A 17,361-nucleotide genomic window follows, 5' to 3' on the forward strand; every position below is an offset into this window, starting at 1 on the left:
TCATTTGATTCTAAACACTTGATTTTAGTTATTACTCTGTTTATATTTTGTCTATAATTTTAATGTTTTACTTTAGTAGTTTCTTTAAGGATTACTGTGTGTGTATACATAACATACATAATATAAATTATATGTGATATAGGTGTGTATATATATATATACACACATGTGTACAAAAGCACTATTGAGTTATAGTTCATGTACATACGCTAGAGTGGACTCTTTTTAAAGTGTACAATTTAACAAGTTTTGACATATGTATGTAACCATAAAACATAATATTCACCACCCCTAAATGGTTTTTAATTTCTTTTTGTAATACCTCTGTCTTGGCTTTCCCAACCCACTTCCCCAGGCAACCACTAATATGCTTTCTGTCTCAGTGGATTTGTTTGTGTTTTCTAGTGTTTTATATTCATGTTCTTATACTGTATGTACCTTTCTTATGCCTGGTTTCTTTTACATAGCAAAATTATTTTAAGAATTATTCATGTTGCTTTTATATCAATAGTTCATTTCTGTGTGTTTCTCAATAGTATTTATAAGAAAGATATAAAACAATTTATTCACCTATTGATGAGCATTTAGGTTGTTCAACTTATGGCTATTACAAATAAAAGTACTATGAACTTTTGTGCACAATTGTTTAACATATGTTTTCTTCTTTATCTGATTAATTCTATCCCAGGGGCAGAATTGCTGGATCACATGGTAGAGGTATGTGTAATCTTTAAGAAACTTCTAAACTGTTTTCCAATGAGGTTGTAATTTTACCGTCCACCAGCAGTTTATGAGAGTTCCAATGTCTTTAAACGCTCTGCAACACTCGGTATAATCAGTCTTAAATTCTAGTAGGTTTTTAGTGGTATCTCATTGCGGTTAATATGCATTTCCCTGATAATTAATACTGTCGAGCATCTTTTCATGTCTTAATTTTCCATGAATACTTCTTCTTAATGAAGTGTCTCTTCAAATATTTTGCCCATTTTTAACTGGGTATTTTTTATTTCTTATTGTTTTTTAAGAGTTCTTTATCCTTGGTACAAATACTTTATCAGATATATACTTCAAAAAATTTACTTTCAACTCTGTCCCTTACCTTTGGTGTGGTAGTACTGTACATTTTAATATTTGTAACATTTGATTTCATTTTTTTTGTTTTTCTCTATTCTTTGTTCGGGTGGATCCTTCTTACTCCACGTTGAACGAAAGCAGAAGTTTGATTATACAGTTCTTTCCTCAGTATCCACAAGGGATTTTTTCCAGGAGTCTGAATATCTGTGGGCTCCCTATCCCACGAATACTCTATTTTCAATCTGCAGTGGGTTGAATGCATGTATATGGAATCCACAGATAGAGCAGGCTGATTTTATATATATTAAAATATCGTAGTGGTTGTGACTACTCTGTAAAGGCGTTTTGGAATCCTGCACAAAATTTAATTTGCATGTGGAGACTGATGTTATGACACACACAATCCAAGAGGTTATGTAAAGGTTTATTGCATACGTAATTGAGGCTTTCTGCGAAAAACTATTCAGTCCTCCCAATGTAATCAAAAATGTCTTGTGAGAGCAAAGAAAGGATACTGGCTTGGGCTTTTATTGTGGGTATGAGGTGGAAGGATTCCTGGATGTAGGGAGGGATTTATGGGGCTTAAATCTCCTGCTGCCTGGCAACAAAGGAGGCAGCACCTAGGCTTTCTTACGAGCTTACCCAGAGGTGAGACAGAAGAGGAAGAAGGAAAGATGAGGCTCAAAGGCTGCCAGCAATAAAATATCAAAAAATAAGTACTACCAAACAATCCACTGCAGAGTAATGCTAAATTAACTCTGATTATTAGAAAATATATAAAGTTGAGTTATTGCATGCATAGGCTAATAATTTTCATCAAATTTTGGAACATTTTAGTCATTTAAATAAATATTTTGCCCCATCTATTTTTCTCTCTTCTCCTTTTTGGTTTCCCATTGCACATATGTTGGTGCACCTGAAGTCTTTTTACAGGTCTTTGAGTCTCAGTTCATATTTCTCCATTCTTTTTTTTCTCAAGAGCTGGGAAAGTACCTCAGGCAGTAAGCTGGGACAAATGTAAGACCTTCATGTTTTGTTCTCTTTTCCTTCAGAATTTACATGTTACCCAGTCACAGAAAATTACCGTTGCATCATTTCATGTGTAGTTTCTAATGCTTGGGTTCATTTAAAATTATGTGAATATTCTGTATTTACATCCCTGTTTCCCTTTTTCAAAAACAAAATAGCTATATGATTTGACTACAATTTTTTAAAATCTTAAATTTCAGCTGTTTTTAGCAAAAAGAAAATAGTTGCATTCTCTGCATTTAAAACAGCATATCACACAACATAAAATAAATAAAGATTTTATGCACTTTAAGTAAATTTTTTGACTATTTTCTTTATGGAAAATTAAGGGTATACCTATTATATAAATGCAAAATAGGCACCTGTAAAATAGGTCAATTAATATTTCATTTTTAGCTTTTCAAGTGAAAAACACACATAAAGAATAACTGATGCAAATAATAAGGTTTTTTTGAGTTTTTTTACTAATGACTTGTGATCCTGTGGCTTCATTGACTTTCCTACAATCTAATGTTACCACATAACCTGCTTACCATCATAATGTTGGTAATAATTACATCCCTTTGGATTTCCTTACAATGCTTTTATATGGCTAGTCTTTTATTATTATTTCTTGCTGAACCTTTTCTTTTCCTTAGCATTTAAAATTCCTCTGTCTTTATTTAATGTTACTGAAGCTTACAAGCAAAAATATCACTTGCTTTGAAAATAGCCTTTTGAGTCTAGTAGAAGTTCTAAATCTCTCCCTCATTTTTGGAAGAAAACTCAAACAAAACTCAAAACTCAGTATTATTAGCATAAATTGTCTAATAAAACACTTGTTCACAGGGAATAGAGTACTTTAAAGGACTACTCAGAGCTTTGCAAAACTAAGTTCTGGGTAGGTATCGCTTTACATCATGCCTAAAATACCACTGAATAGAGCACAATAGATTGGTTAAGATATTTGCACAGTAATAAAAAAATAGTGTAGGTTTTACCATTATCCAGTTGCAAACTCAGCTTTGAAGATTTTTGTATTTATAGTCTTCTCAAAACAACAACAAAAAAATATGTCTATAAGAACACATTTCAAAAGGCTGTAAGTTCTCTTAAAGGAATCTGTTTGGAAAAAAAAAAAAAAACACTTATGGTAGAACTATATTAAAGCCGCATAGATTTTCCCTAAAAACCATTTGGTGACATTGCTGAAAAATCAAGACACATATAATGACTACACTGTTCTTAAAATGTTGCATTCAAATAATAAAAATATTTAAGATTTCTGCATTGTATAACAGTTTTATGGAGATACAATTAACATATCATAAAATTCACCTTTTAAAAGTGTAGAATACCACAGTTTTTCACATAATCAGAGTTGAGTATTCATAATCACTATCTAAGTTTTGAACATTTTATGAATCCCCCCAAAAATCCCATACCCATTAGCAGTCAAACTCTACTTCCCCCTTCCCATAGCCACTGAAAATCACTAATCTCCTTTCTGTCTCTATGGGTTTTTTATTCTACACATTTTATATAAATTGAATTATACAATATGTAGTTGATTATGTCTGGCTTCTTACTTCCAGTCTGTCTCCATGTTCCAACAAAAACTCTACCTCCAAAGTACTTAACCGATATATCCATGATTCTCCAATGCTACTCCTGCATATCTAATACAAACCATCATAATTTATTCTACAATTCACTGTATTCATCTATTAGATTATTTTGTTTATTATCTGTTTGTTTACTATCAGTCTCTGACATTTCTCAAGCTCAGTGAGAGAAAGAGAGGAAGGCAAAGAGAAAAAAAAAGTGTCTACAGGGAGAGAATGAATGCTTATTTTGTTTTTTATTGTATTTTCATCATGTTTTACATTGATCTACACATGAAATGTATTAAAAGCATATGTTTTGCATACATATATAAAAGGGTAAATTAATGAATGAATGGTTGCATGCATGTCTGGAAGGATATATCCAGGTTTATTATCCTGTAGACTTCTGCCATAGTGATTTTTTTAAATATAAATATAACCATGTAACTCTCAAGCTTAAAATCTTTTACTCATGGCCTTAAATATGAAACCCACATGACGGGAGATCTAAGAATATCTGTTGCATAAGTTTTCACCATTGTTCCATATATTCAGTATTTAGTTCACTCTATTTGATTTTTTTGCCTTTCTCTGAAAATATTTTATGTATCTTCATGTTTTTATAAATAAAACATTCTACAGCACTTCTTTAGACATTCACTTCCTTAAGGAAGTTGAGCACACTTCTTACCTCTCTCTCTGGGCTATTGAGTTCTTCTGTGAGTTTTGGTTGGGAATCTGCCACACCCGCCATCCCTTTAGAAGGTAAACTCTTCCAGGTAAGAATGGAATCTTTGTATGGCCAGGGTCTCATACACTTATCTACTCTTAGTAGGCAGACAAATATATACTATGATTTAAAAAAATAAATTAGCTAAAACACATAACACAAAAAAATACACTGGTCCATTTAGGCACTAGTACAAGACTTAATTTGCACTAGACATTATTAGATTGGAAGTTTCCTGTGTCTTCTTTCTTCAGGTATCCAGAGAATTAAGCTGTAAATTTAAAACAAGATAGTTGATTGTTGAGAACTGAGGAAATTGAGTATTAATGTGTTTATAAATAAAAAGTACAGTTGACTCTTGAACAACGTGGATGTAAATTCTATGGATCACTTACACACAAATTTTCTTCCACCCATGCCACCCTTGAGACAAGAAAACCAACCCCTCCTCTTCCTCCTCCTTCTCAGCCCACTCAAAGCAAAGATGATAAGGATAAGGATGAAGATTTCTATAATGATCTACTTCCACTTAATAAATAGTAAATATATTTTCTGTATAATTTTCTTGCCTGTAGTTTATTTTCTTGTAAGACTATATTACATATACAGGTAATATACAAAATATATATTAATCAATGATTTATGTCATTGGTAAGCCTTCCAGAAAACTGCAGGCTATTCATAGTTAATTCTGGGGATGGTCAAAAGTTATATACAAACTTTTTAAGTCATGGGGAGCTAAGACCCCTAAATCTCATGCTGTTCAACAATCAACTGTATAGATATTTTCAATCAAGTTTGGGGAAAATATGGATAGTTTTTTCCAAACAAAAGTACTTATTTTTAAATTTATATTATATGAATTTGCTTTCCTTACTCAGAAACTACTACTGACAATTTTAGCTAGAAATCCAAATTGGAAACTAATAATAAGGTTGTTGAAGGACATGGAAGAATTTGGCAACTCTGATATTTTTATTTTTGTTAGTATGAAATTAGACAAGATAATTAACTTATTGAAGCCTCAATTTTCTTGATTGTAAAGTAAGGATAATGTCTAAATTACAAGGTCAGTTAAGAATAAGGACTAGTGAAAATGATGATGTCATTTTCTGAGAATTAACTCTGTGCCAACTTCTATGATAACCACTTGATATAATCCATTTAATCACCTAAATGAATTATTCTCTTCCCTGTGAGAGTATGAGAAGACAGCTGCCTAACATTATACAGCAACTAAATGATGGATAGGGTGAGAGCGCAGGTCAGCAGAATCTCAAAGTTTATAGACTTAACTGCAAAATGACAAAACTTCCTATGATAAAATTTTCTATGCTATTATATCTAATTTCTAAGCAATTGTGCATAGTGGGGAAAATGTGCTGATTTTTAAAGAAATTCCTCCACCGATAGTATAATAAATATGACTCATTAATAATATTACTACTTCTACCTTTTCTCCATAAGTATGATTATTACACTAACACTGTCACTATAACAATGCTAATTTGCCATAGGGAACCAACATTATTGTACATTAAGTTCAGATACTACAATACTATACCACTATTTCAATAAGTTGAGGAATTCTGGATAGAGTGCTAGCAAATAACATTCCTTCAACTGCATCCCACAGAACGAAGGGATACATTTTTTGTTTGTTTTAAAACCTGTTCATTTTCTGAAATGTATTTGTATTATCTACAAATGTTTCTCTGCTTTTGTTACTTATTAAAGAACTTTTTTTTTTTTTTGAGATGGAGTCGCTCTATCACCCAGGCTGGAGTACAGTGGCGCTATCTGGGCTCACTGCAAGCTCCACCTCCTGGGTTCATGCCATTCTGCCTCAGCCTCCCAAGTTGCTGGGACTACAGGCGCCCACCACCATGCCCGGCTAATTTTTTGTATTTTTGGTAGAGAAGGAGTTTCACTGTGTTAGCCGGGATGGTCTCGATCTCCTGACCTCATGATCTCCCATCTCAGCCTCCCAAAGTGCTGGGATTACAGGCGTGAGCCACCGTGCCCGGCCAGAACTTTGAAAATTGTTTTACTTCCACTCATGAGAAGGAAGTTATGTAATGTTATTCAGGGTGGACTAATACCTCTTGAATACAGGACAATCCTCCAGGTAGCCCTGATCTGACTCAGTTCTCCCCTTTCCTTGCTTGTAGATCTCAAGAATAACTGTAGAATGTGCTAAGAATTCAATATTTAGAGATAAGGAAGAACTTGAAACATACTGGAGTTATTTCTCTTTCCCCCTAGAAACAGAATGTCCTGCAAAGCTTTTTCCAAGGACTCACCATGCTCCTGAGGTATATAACCCAGGGTTCTCAGCTGTGATGCAAGTGGGCCGGTCTTGCATATGCCCCAGTCTTAGCTTTCCTGATCCTTGGAGTACTGGTTCACAATTGAGCCTAGCTTCTTTTTCCCTTTGCCTATCTGTAAGTAACAAACCTGCTTCATATAACTTGTTGCATGTGAGTATGTTCTGTCTCACTGGACTGAGAGGAGTGGGAACCAGTGCATGTTGAACCTGCTTTACACTGAGGATCACTCTGAGGTTTACTTCGATTGTATCTGTTAAACTTTCTTTTAGTTAAACATGTTTTGTGAAAAATAATCATCATCATTATTATCATCTACTTGGTAAAGGGTTCTTACTGGATGTATTCTAAAATTGTATGAACTCTAATTCAGTAGTCTACTGACACTTAATTGTGGACTGAGTAAACATCTGCGGGCAGAATGTGTCACATCATGATGTAGAACAACACTTACCTTGAATTCTCTTGATTCCAGGAGATGGTGTGAGGAGAGAGAGGAATGAATTAAATGAGGGATAAGAAAAATTGAGAAGAAGGAAAAATAGAATAAAGTTTAAATATATGTCAGAAATGCTAATTCACAATTGATCTCTCTTCAGTCTTTTTTCTTTCCAAAGCTTGATCTACAAACTATTTTATTTTGTTACTTCACCATGAAATAGTTTAATGAAAGACAATATTGAGAAAAAAATTAAAATTTCTACATTTCCAACCCTACTTAATTAAATATCAAAATTATAGTTGAATCCCATTGTCTATCTATAATCACATCATTGCTAATCATAACCTGTGTATTAGAGATAAGAAACTAGCCACCAAATCACAGCTCTGTAAAACAATAACAGTTTATTTCTTTCTCATGCTATACATCTGTGGGGTTTGGCACTGAGGAACTCAGAATAATAGAGGGCACTGTTTTGAATTCTGATGGTCTTGATAAAAGAAAAGTGAAATCTCTGGAGGCTGTTACTCCAAAAGTAACTGCTTTGCCTGGGAATAACTCATCTTAACTCAACTAATATCTTACTGACCTGAATAAATTATGTTGCCCCATTTGGATGCATGTATGTTTATAATTACATTTTCCTGAAGATTTGACCCTATTATCATTATAAGATCTCCTTCTCTTCTCTGCCTGCAGTAACAAATGGGTCATAAAGTCTATAATGTTTGTAAGGTTTAATATTAATATTTAGTCTATAATGTTTGTAAGGTTTAATATTATTATTGCTATGACAGCTCTCTTTTGGTTATTGTTTGAATTATATGTCTTCATCGTATTATAAATGCCCTCTAATGTAGCTCTACTCCCCTTTTGTGCTATTATTGTGATACAGATTATATCTTTAAACATTATAATTCTATCAACATAATTTCATAAGTATTGCTTTACATAGTTGTCTTTTATATCAGATAGTAGAAGAAAAAAATTGCAAATAAACTTCTTCATACTCTTTTTAATAGTTACCTATGTAGTTATCTTTACTAGTGCACCTTTGCTGTAAATTTGAGTTACAATCCAGTGTTCTTATTTTTATATTGCCTGAAGAAGTCTCTTTATTACTCATTGTAGAAAATTTCTGCTAGTGATAATTTCTCTTCTTTTTAATATGCAAAGAGCTCAATTTGACCTTCATATTTAAAGGATAGTTTTACTTGAAATAATATTCTTGGTTGACAATATTTTTTCCTTTAGCACTTTGCTATTCTATCCAACTACTTTTAACTTGCATGATTTCTGAAAACAGTCAGCAGTTGATCTTATGGAAAATCACTAATTTGTAGTGAGTAATTTTTATTTCTCTATTTTCAAGATGATCTATTTGTCTTTAGTTTTGACAGTGTATAATGTGACTAGATGTATACTTCTGACTTTATCTCACTTGGAGTTTAAATTTCATGGATATACAAATTAATTATATGTACCAAACTTGATAATTGGATATAATTTCTTCAAATAAACTTTCTTCTTCTTTCTTTCTTTCCTTTCTTTTGGGACTCCCATTTTATATATGTTGTTATGCTTGACGTTGTCCTTTAGGTCTCTGAGATTATTCATTTTGTATTTTTTATTGTGTTCAGCTGGATTACCTCAATTCATCTTCATGTTAGCTGATTCTTTTTTCTACCAGAACAAATGTGTTGTAGAATTCTTCTAGTGAGTTTTTAATTTCAGTTGTTATACTTTTCAAATCCAGAATTTCTATACTAACCTTTAAAATTGTGTATCTTTATTGGTATTCTCTATTTGTTAAGACATTACCCTCACATTTTAATTGTCTAGGTATGTTTTCCTTTAGTTATTTAAACATATTAATAATAATTTATTTTAAATATTTCTGAAATAAGTCTTACATCTGAGCTTCCTCATAGTTTTCTTTGAGTGTTTTTATTTTTATTCTTTTGTATATAGACCATATTTTCTCATTTCTTTATGGATCTCTCTTTTTAAAAACCTGGGCACTTAAAATAGAATGCGAGGCCACTGGGAAACAGATTTTTTCATAATTTGGGGAGTTCATGGTAATTATGGGATGTTGTCATTGTAGTTGTTGTTGATATTTGTTCATTTAGGGTTTTCCCTGGACTAGTTCTTTATAGTCTGTATACTTCGTCAAGTATAGCCACTGAAGCCTCTGCTTGATTATCTCAGTGGTCAGATAATGATCAGACAGAAATTTCCTTAAGTGACTTTAACCAATAGGTCTGCCAGTCTTTGCCTCAGGGCTCTGTATACATTAGGGAATGCTTTTAATGCTCCATTAGGAAGTTTGCAACTATAGGCTTCATTTTCTGCTTGCAAAGGCCCTCAGAATCAGCCACAGATGAGAATTTACGGCATTCTCAGGGATTACCTGAAATACATACAGCTCAGCACCCATGTATGTTCTTTATATCTCCAGGATATGTCAGAGTTTTGAAAAATTATCTATGGAAACCTCTTTCTCAGTTGTCCCTCTGAGGACTTTTGGTCAGACTATTATTAGCCCCAACTTGTATTGCCACCTCAGTCAGCAGTGATGTTAAACCATTGCTGCCGGTTGTTTTCAACAAGTGTTCTAGAGATAAAGGCATTAATGCAAAGTTATTTCTGAGTCAGATCAAGTTAAAATAAATCCAGATAATGGAGTTATTTAAGAAACTGCCATACATGTCCCATGATGACATTTCTCTCTAAATCTGTCTTGCCATTTCTGATGTGTGCTAGGTTTCTGGCTTTCACAGTTACCTTACTTACGGTGCATTTGGTTTTCTGGATTTCCATAGAACCAAAAGGAAAATATGTCAATAGGATAAGTTAAAATGACAAGTGTTCCATTTCTTACTGAGTGTATTAGTCCATTCTCACACTGCTAATAAAGACATACCTGAGATTGGGTAATTTATAAAGGAAAGAGATTTAATTGACTCACAGTTCTGCAGGGCTGGTGAGGCCTCAGGAAACTTACAATCATGGCAGAAGGCAAAGGGGATGCAAACGTCGTTCTTCACATGGCAGCAGGAAGGAGAAGAATGAGTGCCCAGCAAAGGGAGAAGCCCCCTATAAAACCATCAGATCTCATCAGAACTCACTCACTATCATGAGAACAGGATGGCAAAAACTGCCGCCATAATTCAATTATCTCTACCTGGTTCCCCCCATGACACTTGGGGATTATGGGAACTACAATTCAAGATGAGATTTGGGTGGGGACACAGCCAAACCATATCATTGAGATTCAGTAATTTTTTCTTGAATAAACTCCTCTTGAATTATTATAAACTTCTGGATAATTTCAAGAATTTTGAAAAACATGTTTATTATGATAATTGCTGCCAGTGTTGCCATTTTTAATAAGAAAAAGATTTTAAGAGCTTCTATTTCCAGCATTATGAAAGTCCATTTCCCCAGGATATAGTACTCTTTAATTGACTAGTTTTGCACATAAAATGATTTGACCCCTATATAAAATGTAAAATGTATATCAAACAATATTATGCAGAATGAAAAAATTAACTGTAAAAATAGAAGAAGAGACAAATTCTGAAAACTTTATTTAAATTTATTTCTCTGGTGGCTCATTTTTATTATCAATTTCAAAATGGGTAAGTGAATGTGTGTGTGTGTGTGTGTGTGCGTGTGTGTGACAGAGAGAGAGAGAGAGAGAAATAGAGCAAAAAAAAGAGAGAGGACGGTTCTCACCAGGCTTTGAACATTGTGAAAACAAAGGTTCTGAAGAAAAATAAAATTAATATCCCTCATAATTTTATTTTCCTAAACCCTTTAGGTGTTAATGGGATGTGTTTTATAAGAACTAATTTTTGTCATGTTTGTATTTACTCATGTAATGTCAGCTAGTCTAATACAAATACACAACGGCAGGTTTCTCTGTAGCCTATTAACAGCCAGTAATGCAATGGAATTTCAATTAGTCAAGTGACAGTCAGCTACAACCCCAGAAGAATGAGATCAGATAATGTGCAGGAGTATGTCTTTATGTTTGTCTGAAAAGTTTAATTATAAATTCCATTAATTTATTTGGTTATTTTATTATTAGTGCAAAAATGCTGCTTTATTGGCAAATTCTAGCATATCCTTTCCTTCCCTTGAGTATTTTAGTGACCATGCATGTAGAAGTGTGATTCAAACAGCCCAGTATTCTATTGGAAAACAGAGAGAAGGTAAGAGAGAGCACAGCAGGCAAAAACACAGCCTTATGCCAGTAATCCTGAGACTCTCTAGGGAAAGGAGTGCCCTTTCATTTCCTACATAATAACTGTGAATTTCATTTTATCACATGTGGAGTTTAACTTAGCTGTGAATTCCTGCTCTTATCCAATCTCTTACTAAATTACCAATGTAACAGGAGAGATGGAAGGGATTAGAATAAACTTAGACTGCTATAAGTTTACGACAATCCTCCATAACACAAGTTTACCAATATAACAAACCTGCACATGTACCCCTAAACTTAAAAGTAAGATTTAAAAAAAATAACATGATAAATATCAAAGAGGAATTTATTTTTCTTTTTCTCTAAGGAGAGGCATGCATTATTTGTTGACTTTGATATTTTTTTAAATAGCATGTGCTTTGCCTACATTTTAATATTATGTACTAAATGAAGATAAATGTTACATCTATGTATAATTATATTACATTCTCTCTACTAGTCTACAAGTAACATTGATAAATTGACATTTATCATTATATTATCTTATGATAGAAATACGTATGTGAAAATACAACCATGTAACTTAGACTTATAAAGACTGATTTTCAATGGTTTTGATTAGAGATTCCCAATATCCCTTTTATGCCTGAATTAAACCAGACACATTTTTAGAATAATGTTATGTATACCAGGAATGGTAGTGAGAAAAATATCAACATGCAACCCCCAAGGTCCTTTATTTTAAAATGTTCTGTTTTAGCCAATTACATGTAAAATGTTATTGAAACAAGTAGCACAAGATACCCACTAATATGGCTATTACAAATCTGCAAATACTGGCCCAGCATATAAGAACAAATTGCATTTATTAAATGTACTGAAAAAGTAATTCATTTCAACAAAAACCTGGAGACAGCTCAACTCACTCATCTATTAAATATTTAATAGTATAAATTTCAAGATATATCTTCATTGCTTACAAATCAATGTGTTTGTTTATTATTAGTTAAATAATTTTGTCTTTGAGTCAACAGGATGTGTTATTGCCTTCACAGTATCCTACCATAATCCCTGGATTTAAACTCTAAATAGGTCAATAATTCCTTCAGTAACTGACATTAATATTTTTATAAATATGCAGCATCCTATACCTTCTTCTCAATTTTGGCTGTCTGCACCTTCAATTGTTTGGAAGAAGTCTATTCACATTATCGAGGATAATAGTTTTTCTTGAAGGCAACTGATATAACACAAAACCACAAGTCAACCACATCTAAAATTACCTTCACAGCAACACCTAGATTACTGTTTATCTTAGTCCATTTGTGTTGCTATAAATGCATTCCTGAGGCAGAGCAATTTATAAAGAAAAGAGGGTTATTTGGTGTACAGTTCTGTAGTATGTACAAGAAGCATGGCACTGGAATTTGCATCTGGTGAGGGCCTACAGCTATTTCCACACATGGTGAAAGAGGAAGAGGAGCCAGCATGCATACATTAGATTAGTGTGAAAGTATTGCCAAAAAAAAAAAAAAGGCAAAAACCACAATTACTTTTGCACCAACCTAATAGCTCACATGGTAAGAGGGGAAGCAGGGTGAAGGGAGGTGCTAGACTCTTTTTAACAACCAGCTGTCACAGAAGCTAATAGAGTGAGAAATCACTCATTACCACAAGTACAGATCCAAACCATCCATGAGGGATCCACCCTCATGAAAGACATACCTCCCATTAGACTTCAAATCTAATGTCGGAGATCAAATTTCAACATGAGGTTTGGGGGACAAACATCCAAACGATAGCAGTTTGATTTAATCACTGCGTACTACAGTAGAGACATGTTGACACATTAATCTTACTACCACAGGTAAATATCTATTCTATGAAAGTAGCAAATGAAGGTGTAATTACTTTAGGAAAATATATATATGTGTATATATATATATATATATACACATTAGGAAGATATATGTGTGTGTGTATATATATATACACACACACATATATATATTTTTTCTAAATATATATCATATATATTTTTTCTAAATATATATACATATATATTCCTAAATATATATACTTATATTCCTAAAGTGTATATATATGTGTGTGTGTGTATATATATATATATATATTTCCAATTTCATTAAATTACATCCATCAAATCCTGAAGGTTTTCTGCAAGAACAATTAAGTGCATAGAAGCAAAAACTGTATACCAGAGGTTAATAAGTGGGTAACTGATTTTTAAGATATCAGAACATACTATATACAAAGCATAATATTCAAATGATTTAGATGAGACATGGGTTCAAAGGTCAGTTCTGTCATTTACTAGTGATATGACTGAACAATTTGTTCAGTATCTTTATCTCTGAACTCAGTATCTTTATCTGGTAAATAAAGATAATAATATGTCTGGCACATAATATGCCCATCACATATTAAGTGCCCTCTAGACAATGCATATTATATGAGGGGAGAAAACATTTTATTTTTTCAGTTGCATTTAAGATCAACAATAATAAGGTTTTGGTATTTGTAACCCATGCTCCTTTTACCACTACTCAACTATCATCCATTCAACTCTGCCTTTTCTAGGTAGGGTAGATTTTGATAATCAGAATATTTTGTTTCCGAAGCAAAAAATATATATATATATTTTCAGTACAAAGATGATTTCTATTTTTAGCCAAGATTAGTTGTTGATTTTGTACAAACCAGAGCAGCACTAAATAAATTTTAGTACATGAAAAAATGAAGGCCTATAAGGGTCCCCAGAATAAAAGTTAATGGAGCTTGAAGTCTGGAACAGAAAGGCAAGAGGCTAGGAAAAGTTGGCTGGAAGTCCAAGACAATTAGAACAAATCAATTTTTGGTAGAGGAAAAACGCTTCAAGAGAATTTTTAACCATTATTGTCCAGTGTATTCTCTCTTCTTCTAAAATCTATTATAGTAAAACACATGTCCAGTGTATTCTCTCTTCTTCTAAAATCTGTTATAGTAAAACACATGCTTCTTATTTTGTCTTCTGTAATCTATTTTATCTTGTAGGAATTAAGATACTTGTTGAATTCTACACTAGATTTGGTGTCAAATAATAGCTCCTTCTGGGGAAGAGCCACACTAGCATTCTTATGATAACCATTTGGTCTGACACTAGAAGAGCGACAGGAACCAATGTAAGAGAAAGGACTGAGTATCCAGAAATTAACCTGAAGATATATATGGAAAGTATGCATTTCAAATAAATGAAAACAAACAGGATTTATTTAGTAATGTTAAAAAATATGGTGAATTAAAGGGAAAAGAGGAAGTATTGCAAAATGGATTATAATTTTAAATACTTACTAAAATCCATAATTATATTAAGAGACAATTTAAGATCCATAAGAACAGATTTTTTTTTTTGTCTATCATGTTTAGAGATGTTTCCCTCATTCTTAGAAAAATTTCAAGTATATGGTTGGTACTTAGCAATTTAATTTTATTAAATAAGTGAATGAACACTATGATAAACATCTTACCTATTTTTTTTTTTTTTAGTTTGTCAGATTATTTCCCTTAAAATAGATTAAATCAATACTAGCCAAATTTTCTCCTGCAGCAGTTTTCTTTTAATAGTGCCAGATATACAGTAAATGGTCTTTGGCTAAAACCATTTCAAAAGTTAGTTCACCTCTACACCATATTACCCAGAAATAATGCTTCTCTACTTTCATCATAACTATTTTGAAATAATCTAAAATAAAAATTAATTAATTAATTAATACTTTATTATTTTATTAATTAAATATTTAATAAAACTTGGAAATTTTTGTTTACCCATAGACAATCTGGACATTTAATTGGTATCATACTCCATTACCAGACAACTAATCTAGGTTTTAGTATAAAGTTAATAAATGTACTTAAAATAAAAGGAGAGTTCAGAGTGGTTGTGATTTTTCAAGCTATATTTCATTGAGATAATATTTGACTGCCTCAAAAAAATGAGATAAAAATTGGTGAAGAAAAGAATAGAGCTTTTTATCTGTTGGCAATAAAATGAGAAATGCATAATTAAGGATAATTATAGAATTTTGTGAGTTGGATTGCTTGTCTATATAAGCACTGTGATACACATCTAGAACACACATTTATATACTTAGAACACACTTTTACATGCTTAGAACATGCTTTTTATTAAATGTATGCAATATATATCATTCATAAATGAATTAATCTTATGTTACACATATGTAAGTATATATAATTATGAATTAATTTATAAAAAATTTATACCTCTAGAATTTTGTAAAAAAAGTCACAAATAACAGAAAAGACCAAAAACAACAAATAAATATTCTCAGATATTCATCTATAACAGTGCTGTTTATGGGTAAGGAGTTTCTACCACACCAGAGCAAGAGAAATTACTGGCACATTGCAAAAACACAAGCCAAATAATATTTTCCACAGGACTGAATAAAAAGTGCATATATAACTATTTATTTTGCTATCTTAATATTTCAATATTCTACCATAAAATGTCATTTTAAATATCACAATTATACAACATACTGAATTCCAATTTACAATGTTTTTTGTTTCTAATAAAAAGATTATCATACTTCTTAAAAGCTGTCTCAGAACACACACAAACACACACAAACACAGGTATGTATTTTTTAAACCAAAATTTCTTTGCTTCTTTAGAAAGCCATAATTAATATTTCACTGTCTCTTGTTTCTGGAGATGATCCTTCTTTGGGAATTTATTTTTTTGTCTCTTAATATCAGTTGCATTTCTTTTCTATTGATAAAACTGAACATTTTCTCTCAGAGTAAGATGTTTATTAGTGATTTTATTTTCACTTTATATTTTAATATTAAATCCAATATTTAAGAAGAAATAACTGATGCAATCTCAAAATCAAATACTCTTCTCTTTCTCTCAAGATATTTTATATTAAGTAGAAGGTTTGCCAAGAACACAGAAATTGAAATGTATACTTAACTAGTTTAAATTTTTGTTTCATTATAAGAAAGTTTATAATTACAAAGAAAAAAATATACATATATAAATTATAAATATTAACAAAAATTCAAACACCCACTTACCCACAGAAAACTTGAAAAATAGAACATCTTGTATATTATTGAAGGTTCCAGCAGCCACTCCAGGATACTATCAACCCTCCAATATATAAATAATATGTGAAATTTTGAGCCTATATTGTTCCATTATTTTATATATACACATGTTGGTTTGTGCATCCCAAATCTTCAGTCTGAAGGTATCTTGAGTCTTAAAGCTTAAATTCTTTACAGTCATACATTAAAAGCATAGAAAATAGGAAGTTAATTCAGATATAAATCATAACCCACACTTAAGAGTGAGAGAAAATAAGACAGCAGTGGAACTATTTCAGTCCTGATATGGAAGAATTGGATAGTTGTTCTACATTTTATGTGATATAAATTAATTAAAATTCCGTGACTATTATTCAACCTAACCTGAAATTTCTTATTATCACTGCTTTAGTTTCACCTTTGAGTTTAATTTGAATCATTTATTTGTTAAGTATCTTAACATTTTTTACTGTCCCTTACCTACCAGATCCTGTATTTGGCACTGCACAAAAGAGTGTCTCAGCCAAACATAGAGAGTTCAATCATGAATCGTCTAGTATCAGAGAAAGAAATTAATGAAGCAATTATGGAAATAAGTAAATGCATACAAACTATTATACTGTTATGAATCAAATCTAACTTCAGGTAGTGATATGCAATAAAGTGGATATCACTAATGATGTACAATGATAGTAGAAAACTAATTTGTCTCCTTCATTTTTAGCTTGAAGTGTAAAAATGTAAGATTAACCTTGGATTCTAATCAGAAGTTTTCTTAGTCATCAAAAATTTTGAAAAATATTCAAACTAGCTTTATATACGTATGTATTCCTTGGACTTCAAAA

Source organism: Pongo pygmaeus, chromosome 6, assembly GCF_028885625.2.
Source record: "Pongo pygmaeus isolate AG05252 chromosome 6, NHGRI_mPonPyg2-v2.0_pri, whole genome shotgun sequence".
In the NCBI taxonomy this organism is placed as follows: domain Eukaryota; kingdom Metazoa; phylum Chordata; class Mammalia; order Primates; family Hominidae; genus Pongo; species Pongo pygmaeus.